Source organism: Balaenoptera physalus (assembly GCF_965194825.1).
Source record: "Balaenoptera physalus genome assembly, chromosome: 17".
Taxonomy (NCBI): Eukaryota; Metazoa; Chordata; class Mammalia; order Artiodactyla; family Balaenopteridae; genus Balaenoptera; species Balaenoptera physalus.
The window spans coordinates 5,180,266-5,196,545 of NC_138895.1; positions in this window are offsets into that span (position 1 = coordinate 5,180,266).

Below are 16,280 nucleotides of genomic sequence, written 5' to 3' on the forward strand. Positions count from 1 at the left end.
CAATTTTGTTCACTTTTCTCCCCTCCTGGTGGTACAGCATGGGGAAAACTAGAACATGAAGCTTTGGTTCCCTCTGTGGGAAGCAGGCACCTGGATATACTGTTTCAATCAGACCATGAAACATTGTGGGGAGAAGTAATTTCTCAAAAGGAAAAGAAACAAACTTATGGTTGCCAAGGGGGGAGCCGGGGTGGGATGGATTGGGAGATTGGGGTTGATGTACATACACTACTATGTATAAAATAGGTAACTAATGAGAACCTGCTGTAGAGTACAGGGAACTCTACTCAGTGCTCTGTGGTGACCTAAATGGGAAGGAAATCTAAAAAAGAGGGGATATAGGTATATGTATAGCTGATTCACTCTGCTGTACAACAGAAACTAACACAACATTGTAAAGCAACCATACTCCAGTAAAAATTAATTAAGAAAAGGAAACCGATGTGTTGTTAGGAAGGTCTAGATATTGTGCAGCCAAAAGGTGACAGATGTCCTCTACACTCTCCAGGGGACCTGTCTCTGACAAACCCAGGGCAATAAGGGGGACACGGAGGTAAAAATGACCCTAGTGCGTCTAAGTCCTATGTTCAGCTGTGATGACGTTCAGTCCTCTGGCACCCTCGTGCTGTTTCATGCTTATAGTTTGGGGTGCGGGAGAGGATTCTAAAGACTGCTGCTCTAATAACAGCCCCTTCCAACTGTACCCACCACCCGTGGGTAGTCCTTCAGGATTATAAGAAATCAGTTCTTACGCTACTCCTGGGAAGGGGAAAACTATCACAGGGTAACCAGCAGACATGTGTGAGCCACTTGGAGTGTTAGCACAATTTAGTCATTTGGGGCACTAACTTCTCCATAAGTTCCAATGGTTAAGGGCTTTTTTTTTGTTAGGGTCTCCAGGCCTGCCTAATCATCATATTCTCTTTCTCTTGGCCATAATAATTGATTCGGTGAGTCTCAGTTTAGGGAATTTTCTAGAGTAGTGAAGAAATAGTACCTTTAAGAGAATGCTTACCTGAGAGAGAAGTGAATGCAGAATAAAGCAGAGCAAAGATCTGGTAAAAGAGAGATGGAGGTCTATGAACAATGTTTGAATGCTTAGGAGTAATTCTGCATGAAGCAAGCACTTCTCATGGACACATCATTTATGTGATCCAGAAAATAAATTACATTTGGGGAAATGGTGGGTGTCAGGATGTCCCAATAGTGACTGAGATAGAATTTCCCTAAAGGTTGGTGAGATGTGAGCTCACCGCCATCTCTCTTTCTCACTTGTTACCCAGAGGCAACCCTTTTCAGCTTTTAAAACTGTGTATTTGGGGATTTGCCTCCTATTCTGGCACACATTTCTGCAGCTGTCCTAGTCTAGAGTGGACGGTTGTTCTAGCCTAGCACATAGCGACCATCTTGGGTTTGCATTTTACTTTTCTTCTTGGAATTCTCTTTGCCTCTGTCTTGGTTTGGATGCACTTTTTCTTGAATCCTATGCCTTCCTCAACTGCTTTATTTTCTTGTTTTGGTGGAACACATCCTCCAATAACTTACTGAGGAAGGGTACATGGGAGACAAATTTTTTCAGTCCCTACATGTCTGATGATGTATTTTACCCTGACATTTGATTAATAATTTGTCTGGTCCAAACTGCATATTGGAATAAATTTTCTCTCACAATTTTGAAAGCAGCTGTTCAGATGTCCAATCCTTTTTTTCTGGGTGCTCTGCCTGTAACTGATTTTAGTTTGTGGAAGTTTTTAGGATATTCTTTGAATTAGATATCTATTGTTGCGTAACAGATTACCCCAAAACTTAGTGGCATTTATGTCTTACATGTATTATCTCACAGTTTCTGTGTGGTCAGTAGTCTAAGTGCAGTTTAGCTGGGCCCTCTGGCTCAGAGGCTCTCAAAACAATCAGTGTTTCAGCTGGGGCTGTAGTAACGTTTGTTATAATCAACATAATTTTCTTCTGCTTTCACAGATTTCTCATCAGAAAGTATGCAATCTAGAAGATAGGGGAACAATCTTTAAATTGCTGAGAATAAGATTAGGCATCAATCTATTAATCTTTAGCAAAAACTGCTCAAAATGTATATAAAATAGATGTTTTCAGGCAAACAAATTGGAGAGACTTTGCTTCCTGTAGACCTGCACTATAAAAAGTGTTAAAGGAAGTACATTAAGCAAAAGGAAGATGATACCATATGGAAACCTGGACATGCATAAAGGAATAAAGATGATCAGAACTGGTAAATATGTGGCTAAATGTAAAAGATTCTTCTTATTTAAAAAAAGTTTCTTTAAAATACAATTGAGGTTTCCCTGGTGACGCAGTGGTTAAGAATCTGCCTGCCAATGCAGGGGACACGGGTTCGAGCCCTGTTCCGGGAAGATCCCACGTGCCGTGGAGCAACTAAGTCCGTGCACCACGACTACTGAGCCTCTGCTCTAGAGCCCGTGAGCCACAGCTACTGAGCCCGTGTGCCACAACTACTGAAGCCCGCTTGCCTAGAGCCCGTGCTCCGCAACAAGAGAAAGCCCGCGCGCAGTGACGAAGACCCAATGCAGCCTAAGATAAATAAGTGAATAAGTATTTGAAAAAGAACTACAAGTGAATGTTTAAATTTGAATAGATATATAGGGAGAAAATCTTTTTTTGGGGGGGGGATTTTTTTTTAATTCAAACAGAAAGTCACAAAAATTATAATCATCCTCATCAGTTCACTCAGTCCCATGTAATTAATTTTTTTTTTCATCTTGATCTTTTGTTAGCACTTTTATGAATTCATCAGTTTTCCATTAGCGTTCTGAAAATGCTTATTCACTCAGTTCAGCAGTATAGTCAGTTACCAGAAACCTGTACTTGTCAGAGCCTTTTCCATGAATTCCTTGAAGATGAAACCTTTTCATAGGAACATTTTTGCAAAGGCATCAGAGTACACCCAGAACTATCTGTAAATGACGAAAGACTTAAAAATGACCATGGTTAAAGATTTGATGAAAGTTCATAATAATGCAATTGACAAGGAAATTTAGTTATTTCTGAGATATACATTTTAAAGTAATAACTAGAATTATGACTTATAACATTATACCAGAAAATCTTAATCTGCAAAAAAAACAAATGGAAAAATAATAAATGAATTCAGCAAGGTGGCAGTTGCAAGGTCAGTATATGAGCAACTCTTTTACAATAGCATCAGCAAACATGTCGACAGTGATAAGTTTACCAAAATGTGTGTACGATCTCACACTAAAAACTACAAAATGTTGCTTAGAGAGATTAAAGGAGACCTAAATGAATGGAGAGATGTACTGTGTTCATTGATTGGAAGACTAAATACTAACATGTCAGTCACCGTTCATTTTTACATTGATTCAGTGCAATACTAATCAAATTCCCAGCACTTGTGTTTAGAAATTGATTGTCTGACTTTATTTATTTATTTAATTTTTGGCCGTGTTCGGTCTTTGTTGCTGCGCGTGGTCTTTCTCTAGTTGCGGTGAGTGGGGGCTACTCTTCATCGTGGTGCGCGGGCTTCTCATTGTGGTGGCTTCTCTTGTGGAGCACAGGCTCTAGGAACGCGGGCTCAGTAGTTGTGGTATGTGGGCTCAGTAGTTGCAGCACGCGGGCTCAGCAATTGTGGCTCGCAGGCTCTAGAGTGCAGGCTCAGTAGTTGTGGCGCACGGGCTTAGTTGCTCCGCGGCATGTGGGATCTTCCTGGACCAGGGCTCAAACCCATGTCCCCTGCATTGGCAGGTGGATTCTTAACCACTGTGCCACCAGGGAAGCCCCTGATCGTCTGATTTTAAAAAGTATCTATGGAAATGCAAAAGGTCTAGAATAGCCAACATAACTTTGACAGAGAAGAACAAAGTTGGACAGTTAACACTGTCTAATTTCAAGACTTACTATAAAGCAAAGTAATCCTGACTGTGGTACTGGCATAACGTTGGAATATGGATCAATGGAACATAATAACAAACTCAGAAATAGGTCTACCTATGTAGAGTCAATTGATTTTTGACAAAGTATCCAAGGTAATTCAAAGGTGAAAAAGGTAGTGTTTTAAAAAAATGGTATTGGAACAACTGGATATCCATACAGAAAAAAATGTAACTTTGATCCTTATTTTACACCATCCACAAAAATGAAATGGAAATGAATCACACTTTTAATACTGGGTTTGCTGTGGTAAATAAAATAAGTAAGCTTTCTGCCCTTGTGGAGCCTGTGGTCACCGCTATAGTCACATCAGCACTTGGCTTCTACTTTTGCTTCTTTTATCTCAACTCTCCACAGTAAGAGACCCTACTACTCAATGCAGTTAAGCAACTGCTTTAATAGAACTTTGAAACTATCTCTAGGACTGTGCTATGAAAACAAAATAGGATTTTACCAACATTGAATTTTGGTCAAGAGAGCCACACATTTTTTAAATGACTTTTGTATTAGGTCTCTTTAGAAAGACATTGCCCTGAAGAATGCTCATCCAAAGTTAATACATTAATTCAGGGAAGGCTTCCTTTTTTTTTTTTTAATTTTTATTTTATACTGGGGTGTGGTTGATTTACAATGTTGTGTTGCTTTCAGGTGTGCGGCAGGGTGATTCAGTTATACATATGCATGTATCTATTCTTTTTCACATTCTTTTCCCATTTAGGTTGTTGCAGAACACTGAGCAGAGTTCCCTGTGCTATACAGTAGGTCCTTGTTGGCTGTCTGTTTTGTATATGGTAGTGTGTATATGTCAACCCAAAACTCCCAATTTATCTCTCCCCCTCACCTTTCCCCTTTGGTAACTATAAGTCTGTGAATCTGTTTCTGTTTTATAAATAAGTTCATTTGTATCAATTCTTTTTGGATTCTTCATATAAGCGATATCATATGATATTTGTCTTTCTGAACCACCTTTGCCATATTGGACGGTGTATTGCTGTCTTCATCAATGGGGGTCTGTAAACTATGCAGTCAAGGTGAGAAATGAAGTCAGATTCAGAGTGGGCTCAAACCTCAAGGTAACATGTGGCTTTGGGCATGTTCAGGGCTCATACGTGGGTTTCACTGTCCTTGTCCAAAAAGGAAGAATGGCACTTGATTATAGCTGTGGTCCTCTAGCAGGAATGTTTACTGGGGCTACGTTAATAAAAATAAAATATGAAAAAAATAAAATGAATCACAGACCTCAATATAAACACTAAAACTAAAAATTTTATAAGAAAATGTAGGATAAAATCTTCACAGTCTTAGGCTAGACAAAGATAGGACAAGGAAATCAGGAGTCAATTCAAAAGATACCATTAAGAAAATAAAAATGCAAGCCCTACAGTGGGGAAAAAAGATACTTGCAATAAATATACTTGGTATCCTTCTGGCTGTAGGAGATGAGTGTTTTTATTCTACTTAGGAAGCCCGAAGCCTTCACGCTTAGAGACCAATTGCTGATTAAGCAGTCCCAGACGCTTCATCTGTTGTCAAAGTCCACTGCCTTTAGCAACTGCCACCTGATTCAACTACTGGTATAGTTACCATTTACTCTGTATTTCTGACAGGATGCCTGGCAGGGTACACAGCACCATCCCATCCCAGTTCACCACAGGTAAAAGTTTTAACAGTTGCTCTGCTACCTTGTACAGGAGCCCACCTGTCTCTCGCTCTTACCAGGAGTCCTAACTCGTCGCATTTTGAGGGGGGGAGGGTCCAGCGCCAGTAGACCACTAATGACTCAACTGTAGCGGGGTGGGTTCCCTGGGAGACGGGCTGACATGGAGATTGTTGTGCAGGATGTTCTTTATAGAGGGTTCTTTGGACCCGTGGAAGCAGGAGGGGCCCGAGAGATAAGCTGGGCTGTGAGGCAGTCACTTGAGGTTGCTCCAGAGCTGGGATCATCTTGCAGAAGTGTCCCAAGTTGAGGAAAGGGGGCCAGGGACTTGTACACATACACTGACCGGTTACTGAGTAAGGACTCCCCTCGTGGAAGGGGTGTGATGGTGGGCAAGCGGGGGCTCTTCCACTGAGGCAGTTCTGAAAGAAGGCTGACAGTAGAGGGGTCTCCTGGCACACTCCGAGTCCTGAAGAGGGCTACAGGCAGTGCCTCAGTGTCCCCTAGACACACCACGCATGACAGATGCGCTCTGTGGAAGACACATGTTCTTCCAACCTGGTTGTCAGGTCGTCCCACCAAGTCTTCTAGAAGTGGAGGGATTCTTGAGCGCTGCCAACAACACCAGAGTGCTGGATTATCTGAATTCTGTTCATTCATTCAGTGTCTTGGGCTCCACAGAGCCTGTAACTAGGCACATATCTTGAAGACATCAGTTTCACCAATGATTTCTTTCCTTGTATCCCTTAACAAACCTTTGGATGTATATTTCCATCATAATCTTGATGTGCTGGTTCTCTAACTCTGCAATGTCAATTCCTGATTAGGGCACTCCAAATCCTAACTGTCCCTAAGGAGAAAATTGGTGTTTTTATAACCCTGTGCTGTACCTCTCTCTCTAGATATGAAACTCACCATTTATGCGTTAGCAGTTTAGAGTAAATTCCCCCCCAGTAATGTGATGGCAGATCTACAGGCCTTCAGAAGTTAGAGTCAGGGAGATTCTTCCGTGGCACCCTTTCCCCCAACGAGAGCTGATTGTATGGAGTTCTCAGGACTCTGCTGAGTAGGGCTCCACCTTTACCTGGCTAGTTGGAACAGGGGCAGGTCCCTAGGACTTACACCTTAGAAGGATGGAACCATTAGGAACAAGGGGGGAATGACGCAGGTGCCCAGGAGCCGAGTTTTCTCCTGGAGCTGACAAAGTAAACTTAGGTGGGTTGCTTAGCAGGTGTCCATTTATGGTGGCTGCTGGTTACTTGGTGGTGGTGGCTGGGAAAACAGAGGAAATTTGAAACTCGGTGGTTACAGAGAGCGTTCTTAAGAGCCCGGGATTCATTTTATAAGAAGCATCTCAGCATCTCTCCTGATAGAGATTGGAAGTGTTGGGTCTCAGTGGCTTAACTGCTGGATTATGTGCTTAGATTGGAACTTCCCAAAGGGATAATGCAGATCCGTGAGGAGATAACGCCAGAATTGCTCATCCAGCTAAAGAGGCATTTGAACAGTGCTGGCACCCATTGGAACAATTCTCAACCTTTGAATAGTGGTGGCCCAATAATGTGGCCAGCAGGGAGTGCCAAAGATCTGGCAATCCACCCTCTTCCTATTCTGAAAGCAAATGCCTATGGGGCGTTAGAGGCTGAGCAGAAGCCCAGATCCAGGAACTTTGACTTCAGAAAATCTCTGGTTCTGAGGAGTAGAAGGGGACTGTAAATGTAACTCTTGACCCAGGCGGGTTGTCTGCTCACTGATGAATAAAACGCCTGTTTTCTCCACGATGCTCAACAATTATTTGAATTGAATTTCTGTAGACTTTTCGAGAGGTCTCAGGAAGATGATTAAGTCTAGGACTCATGAAATCTCATTAGAGAGTGATCAGTTAATGATATGGCATGTAAAACTTAGAGACTTTATCCATCCCCCTCACCTTGCACTGTAGTGATGAGGAAGAATCAGGAAAATGATGAATGTGCATAGACCCTTGCACGCAGAATAGGAGCCTACAGTAGATGAATCCATTGTAGCAGTTTGTTAGTTCTCAGTATTGGACTTGATGAGTAGGTATTAACTTATACATAGAGCTGGGGAGGGCAAAGTCCAGGAGACTCTCAAAGATAGCTTTCCTCCTTCTAGGATGTTTCAATATTATGGCATTTAAAAACAATGGAAGTATAGTGGATTTACAATGTTATATTAGATTCAGGTATACAGCATTGTGATGCTTTTACTCCATTAAAAGAAGTTATTAAGGGATAATGGCTATAATTCCCTGTGCTATACAATATATCCTTGTTGCTTCTCTATTTTATACATAGTAGCTTGTATGTCTTAATCCCATACCCCTAATTTTCCCTCACCCTTCCCTCTCCCCTTTGGTAACCACTAGTTTGTTTTCTATGTCTGTGAGTCTGTTTCTGTTTTGCATATATATTTGTTTGTTTAAGTGATATCATACAGTATTCATCTTTCACTGACATATCACTAAGCATAATAATCTCTAGGCCCATCCAAGTTGCTGCAAATGGCAGAATTTCATTCTTCTTTATGACTGAGTAATATTATATATATATAGTTTTAAATTTTGAATGAACGTCCCAAGATATTTCTGGGGCATCTACCGGATTTTATAAGTGAATGGCAAAGTAATCGGGGCTCTTCATTATCTAGAGTTGCTGGTTTAGCACAAGAAACACAAAGATTGAGGAGCTTGACCCCTTAGGGCGGGTCCAGCAGGCATACAGTTGTCCCTGGACGAACACCGATTCTGTCAAACATCCATGTGACGCACGAGGCTTTAGTGCTACTCCACTGACTGACTCTGAAAACGGGCCACCACCACCACCAACTGGTCCTTAGTTTTATTAATGACAGGAAGTTTATGATTTAATAGCAATTATAAGAGGTTTGAAAAGCATTATTCCCCAACTTTTAAACCACTCAGAACTTCACTGGGATTCATCACACAAGGGTGGTGACACTACAAACACAGCAATGCACACTCCGCGTCTGCTCTTTGACCCGGGGGGGAGAACTGGGGGGGGCCGGGGAGGACCATGGAGGACACCCAGGGCACTGTCCTGTTGAGTGCAAATCCCGAGTTTAGCCTCCCTGACTCGGTAAGTCCTTATTACCCATATGGATATCAGCTTTGAGGGGTCCTGAAACGAGGAAGGAGAAGGAAGAGAAATCGAGTTCACCCAATCGGAATTGTGCAACTCCCGCATTAGAATTCTTGTCCCTTTGAAGATCCTGACTTACCTGTTCTCAGATATGTGAGGTCATGTATCAGCATGAAGTGCTTTTTATTGCAGGTAACAGAATAGCTAATTAACATCGGTTTAAGTAATGAAGGATTATTTCATGTAACGTGAAATATAGCAGGAGATGGTCAGGGCTGTCAGAGGACTTAATGTTACGTTAGTGTGCCGGCTTCAGCATTACAGCTACATCCGGGCAGGATGTTGGAGAAAGCCAGCCGTGTCTGTCATTTTGCTAGGAAAGCAGGAGCTTTCCCAGAGGGAGCTTGGCTTTTATCCTTACATGCCTCTCATTTGCCACAAACGGTGTTGCCTGACTACCATTAACTGCAAGAAAACACCCGCCCCTCAAAAAAACAACAACAACAACAACAAAGCAAAAAAACCCAAACCGAAACAAAAACAGATCCATAGCTTTTTTTTCTTTGCCTCTACTCCGGGAGTAGAATTTTTGTTTAATAAAAAACAACTATTTTGCAAAGCAAAAAAATTTAGTGAGAAGAGTGGCATCGTTTAACATTTTTGCAAGTACATTTAACCGAAGGTCAGGCTTAATAGAAGACAACCAGATTCTCACACCTGCTTCTGCATTCAATGTGTTGTGAGATGTGGTTTTAGATGAAATACATGAAGAAAACTAGTGTCACCGAGATGTGCACAGTTGCATTTTTTATTAGTGTTTTCAAATAATTGTGGATATTCTACTTTGATACTGTATCCAAACTTGGCAAGTGGTAGTTTCTTACATGTTAGTTGCCATGTGGAATTTGAAACTGTAACAATGTACTTTTTATACTGTATTACATTAAAATCCAATGGTATCTCTTGAACATTGAATGGATCTTTCACCCAGGCATGAGTTTGTAACATTGGTCATTTGAAAAAAATAATTGTTCACTGAGTTATGCAAACCTTCCAAATGTTGACACATTTCATTACACAATACCAAAAAATCACATTTTTTAATATCACCCCTGATCTCATCATACTGGGAAGCCACCAAATCAAGGTGGTAGATAAAACGTTTCCAAAATTTCACTTTTCTCTTGAAAGCAAATTTTATCAGAAGAAACAAATGCCGTCAGTTGTTTTTCTGGATGTGACAGGCTTGCTTCATTCAGTCTTAGAGACAGTGTCTGACAAATACCCAGGATCCCATGCAGGAAACATTGCATTTAGTTGTCATGGCCACTTAGGCTTCCCTTGCCTGTGGCAGTTCCTCAGACTTCCCTTGTTTTTGATGACCTTGACTGTTTTGAGGAGTACTGGTTAAGTATTTTATACAATGTCCCCCATTTGGGATTTGTCTGGTGTTTTTCTCATGATTCGATTGGGATGATGGGTTTCTGGAAGGAAGACCACAGAAGTCAACTGCCATTTTCATCACATCATATTGAGGGTACATAATATCAACACGACTTACCCCTGTTGATGCTGTTCTTGATCATCTGGCTGAGGTCGTATTTGTCAGGTTTCTCTACTATAAAGTCTTTATTTTTACACCCTTTTCCATACTATACTCATTAGAAAGAAGTCCCTATGCACAGCCCTTTCTTAAGGTGCAGGGAATAATGTAGTGTGTGTATACACAAATTATTTGGATTTTTCTCTCCAAGAGATATGTCTATTCTCCCCCACTTATTTATTTATTCACTCATTTATTTATATCAGTAGGTAGTCATGGATATTTTCTTTATACTTCGGGTTATAATCCAACACTACTTTATCTTCTTGCTAAAATTGTTCGGGCTTTGGCCATTGGAAACTCCTTCAATTGGCTACTAGTTCCCTTTGACATACCCCCATCACTATGGAGCTTTTATTTCTATTTATGAGCACTAATTTACTTTCTGACCCTACAAGATGCTCTAGGTTCATTTTATATATTTCCCGTTCCAGTCCTAGAATCAGCCATTTATCCAGTGCAATTTATTTTTCTAAATTTATTTTTTTAATCTTTTTAACTTTAAAATATTCAAAAAAAATAAATGTACAGTTCAGTGAATTATTGTAAGGAACACACCCTTCCAGCGTTGTGCTGGAACTGGCTCATACAGCCTCCTAAGAGTTGTCTGTGTAATCTCTTCCCAGATCCACATAAAATGACATCATGTTGGTAGCTTGAAATTGGCCATGGTGGTAGTATTTACATGATGGAAATCAGAAACTGCTACAAGTCAGGGCTTTCTTTTCCCCTTGGAGAGTCAGTTGTTAAATACCAGCATACCACTGCTCGTAACCACCCCCAAGGAAAGAAATAAAACCACAAGCTAATAAATAAAACTTTGCCGGCCACCCCAGTAACCCCTCCATGTTTTCCATCACAGCCCTCTCTCTCCAAAAGTAACCACTACCCGGACTTTATAGTAAGCACTTCCTTGTGTGTGTCTGTGTGTGTGTGTGTTTTAATACTTTTTATCATCCATGTATCCATCCCTAGACACTATGGTTAATATCACACATTATTAGGACTTCCCTGCTGGTGCAGTGGTTAAGAATCCGCCTGCCAATGCAGGGGACACGGGTTTGAGCCCTGGTCCAGGAAGATCCCACATGCCGCGGAGCAACTATGCCCGTGCGCCACAACTACTGAGCCTGCGTGCCACAACTACTGAAGCCCGTGTGCCTAGAGCCCGTGCTCCGCAACAAGAGAAGCCACTGCAATGAGAAGCCCGTGCACTGCAACGAAGAGTAGCCCCCGCTCGCCGCAACTAGAGAAAGCCCGCACGCAGCAATGAAGACCCAACGCAGCCAAAAATAAATAATAAATAAACAAATTAAATAAAAATCACACATTATTTACACTGATGTATATTTTAGGCCTTTAATTTACAGACTGACTCTCCATCGCTTTCTTTTCTTTACAATTTATCTGTTGAAGCAAGTGGGCCACTTTATCTGTAGACATTCCCCCATCTGGATTTTCCTGATTGCATACTTATGGGTGTATTTCAACATGTCTCTTTGTCCTCCATTACTTACCACATCAAATTGACATGGATAGGGTATCCCACCTAACACATTCTCTTCAAGTGTCCATGAAATATATCAAGACCACATGCATAAAACAAACCTCAACAAAGAACTGAAACCAAACAGAGTGTGTTCTCTGATCACAGTGGCATTAAACTAGAAAGGAATAACAGAAAGGTAACAGGAAAATCTCCAAACAAACACCTGGAAACTAAGGTACACACTTCAAAATAATCCAGGTGTCAAATGGGAAATCTCAAAGGAAACTAAAAACAACAACAGCATTGAACTGATATGCATATAGCATATGAAAATCTGTGGGACACAACTAAAGCCGTGCTAAGAAGGAATGTTTTTTTTTTCTGATAATGCCACGCAGCTTGTGGGAATCTTAGTTCCCCGACCAGGGATCGAACCCAGGCCCCGGCAGTGAAAGCATCGAGTCCTAACTGCTGGACCACCAGGGAATTTCCAGAAGGAAATTTTTAACACCAAATGCTCACATTAGGAAAAAAGAAAAGTCTTAGATCAATAGTCTACGTCCTCACCTCAAGAACTTAGAAAAAGAAGGGCAAAATAAATTCAAAAGAATCTTAAGGAAGGAAATAATAGAGAGAAAAAAAGCAATGAAATTGTGAGCAGAAAAGCAATGGAGAACATCAATGGAACAAAATCTAGCTCTTTGAAAAGATCAACAAAATTGACAAACCTCTAGCAAGACTGTCATATAAGAGAGAAGACACAGATTACCAATGTTAAGATTGAAACAGGGAGTATTACTATAGACTCTGCAAGCATTAAAAAATAAGAGATACTACAAACAACTCTCTCTATGTAAATCTGGCAAATTAGATGAAATAAGCCAATTCCTCAAAAAAATACAAACGACCATAATTCACTCAATATGAAGTACATAATTTGAATCTGGAATACATCAAAAACTCCTCAAAACCCAGCAGTTAAAGAACCAAACAATCTACTTTAAAAATGGGGAGAAGACAAGAAGAGACATTTCACCTAAGAGGATATGCAGGTAACAGATAATCGCATTCAAAAGCGTGCCATTAGGGCAACTCACTATCAGTACAAGTGCTCACTATCTCCCACACCCTGCTTTGCTTTTCCCCACAGCATTTATCATCACAATATGCAACATGTATTTATTTGTGTGTTTATTTATTAGCTGTCTCCCTCCAGTAAAAGGTAATCTCCATGTGAGTGGGGGCTCTGTTTTGTTCACTGCTTTTCACCCTGTGGCCAGAATTGTGTCTGGCAGGTGGTAAGCACTCCTTAAATATTTATAGAATGAATGAATACGTGCTTTTGCAAGTTTAGATGGAACTAAGCTATGAGTTTTATCCATGGGATGCTGGTCTTTTCAAATAATAGTTTTAATCACTTTTCCATTCTTGTATATGGTATTTGATTTAGTCCAATTTTCTGCTCCTTCTTGAGTCTTAGTAATTAATATTTTGTTAGAAAATCATCCATTTCCTCTAAATTTTTTGTTAGAAAATCATCCATTTCCTCTAAATCTTCAAAATAACTTCATTAGATTTAGATGTATTAGTCTCTTACAATCCTTTTATTCTCTTATCTCTTTTCTTTAGCAAGGATCACCAAGGGTTTATCTATCTTACTGACTTTTTTTGTTGCAAAGCATTAATTTTGCAGTTATGTTTTGCTAATTTTTACCTCATTGAATTCACCTTTAACTTATTTTATCTATTTACTCTCTTCTGACTTACTTTATTGTCCTTTTCCCCAAATCTCTTAAGTTGATATGTTAGTTAGGATGAAGGCTAAATTGCTGTAGCAAGGGGATCCCAAAACTTCTTTGTTATTTTTCTTTCATGGAACAGTCCTGGGTAGGTAAGTGGTCTGTTCCATAAAGTCACTCAGGACACAAGCAAGTGGGAAAACCCTGCCATTCTCTAGGGCAGGGGTCAGCATACTACAACAGAGGGACAGTTCTGCCTGTTGCTTGTTTCTGTAAATAAAGTTTAATTGCAACACAAAAATGCTGATTGGTTTACATTTTGCCTATGGCTGCTTTTGAGTTACAATGGCTACAATGAGTAGTTATGACAGAGATCAGATGACCCACAAAACCTAAATTATTTTCTCTTTGACCTTTTTCAGAAAGTTTGTTGACACGGCTCTAGAGCAGTGTCCTGTGTGCATAATCAAAACTGGGTCACCACCCTGCCCTCATTCCAGCTGGTGGGGAAGGGAGAGGAAATGTGGAGAAGTCAAGCCCCCCGTAGCGACACGTGGCACTTAACACTGTCACTCATATTTTATTGGTGAGAACTTGGTTACATGGCCACATCTAGCTGCAAGGGAGTCTTGGGGATGTAGTGTAGTTGGAGACCAACTAGACACGCCATGTGCCTGGCTACTATTCTTTTACTGTGGTAAAAGGAGAGAATGGATTCTGGAGGCTAGCTACCAGTTTCCCCCATAGATAAACACCGAGTTCCTTTATTTTCTGTCTTTCTCTTTCAATAATGAAGAATTTTCAAGTCATAATTTTTCCCCTGCACAACTTAAACTTTGACTCGGGGCTTTGGATATTCTTCTTTTCACTAGCCTTTTTTGGGTAGTTCGTAATTTCAGTTTGGATTTCTTTGTTAAGTCCAAGGGATATTTAGGATGACGTTTCTTAGTTTTCAAGTAGTGACATATTTTTTAAAGTCATATTTTTGTTATTTATTTCTAATTTTATTAACAGAATGTGGCCCTAATATTTATCCTTTTGAAAATGTGTTTACATTTTATTTATCATCACTTGCATAAGAGATTTTGTAATACCTGGACATACATATGAGGGTGTATGTATTCCTTTTGCAAATGACAAAGTTTTTTTTAATATATACATCAAGTTTGATTATATTATTTTATGTCCTTTCTTATTTTTTTCTTTTATATTTCATTCTGAAAGAATTACTAATCTCTCATTCTAATAGAATTTTTGGAATTAAGTTCCTGCATTTCGAATAGTTTCCATTTATATATTTAGCTGCCATGATTTTTGGTGCAACAAATTTATAGCTACTACATCTTCCTTTTAAAATTGTGCATTTCATATTACTTTCTCTTCTTTTTCCTTTTTGAATGTTTTAATCTTAAGTCTATGTGTTCTGATATTAATAATGCTACTTGTGATGTCTTTTTGCTTGTATTTATTTAGTACCTATTTCTCATCTATTTTTTTCTAAGAGTTACTTCTCTACTCTGTAAAATGAAGATTAAAAAAAAAGTGCCCTGCCTTTTGTGAGGATAAAAGAAGATCATGGCTGTGTGAGTGTTTGTAAACGGTAAAGAACTATACATATGAGTAGTATTCTTTCTGCTACTGGGCCTAATAATCTGCCTATGTTACTGGGAGAGTCAGATCCACTCTATCTATCTATCTATTTACCTATCTATCTATGTTTTTCATCTTTCTTTCTTTCCATCCTGGTTATCATTCTAACCAATTTAATCATTAACTAGTGGACTGTCTCTACTATTCCAACATATATAGATAACTGTACCAGGCACTTGCCAATTTTCATTGCCGACCTGAGGAAGAACATTTATACTAATACTATTTTTCTATACGGCAACTTCTAGGCAGCCAGACGTCTACAAGCCAGCCCAGGGCACTCAAAGTTGTGTGTCCTTAGAGAGGGACTGAACCAAGGGAAGGTTTATCATTTTCACAGCCTAGCCTTATAGGTCTCACAGCAGCATTTATGCTGCATTCTTTTTCTTAGACGTGAGTCACTGAGGTCAGTCCATATTCTAGGGAAGGGGAATTAGACAGCATCATTGGATGGGAGGAATATCAAAGATTTTGTGGACATGTTTTAAATTTGCTATAATCTGCTCTCTGGTCTCAAATTATTTACTTTTTCCCCATATGCAGATTACATATAACCTTCCCAATATCCCTAAAAATTACAGCACAGACTCAGGTTTGAGGTCAAGAATCTTGTTATCGGGACTTCCCTGGTGACACAGTGATTAAGAAAGAATCTGCCTGCCAATGCAAGGGACACAGGTTCGTTCCCTGGTCTGGGAAGATCCCACACGCCACGGAGCAACTAAGCCCGTGCACCACAACTACTGAAGCCTATGCTCCTAGAGCCTGTGCTTCGCAACAAGAGAAGCCACCGCAATGAGAAGCCCGCTCACCGCAACGAAGAGTAGCCCCCGCTTGCCGCAACTAGAGAAAGCCCGCGCACAGCAACAAAAAGACCAACACAGCCAAAGATAAATAAATAAATAAATATATTAAAAAAAAAAAAAGAATCCTGTTATCTAAATCTAGTCCAGATACGGATGCGGCTCCTTGGGGACGGTGTCTCAAATGCAGCTCCTTGATACAACTCTCCACGTACAGCTCCTCTCAATCTGAGATCTGAGAACTAAAAAGACTAATGATCTGCACCCCACACCTC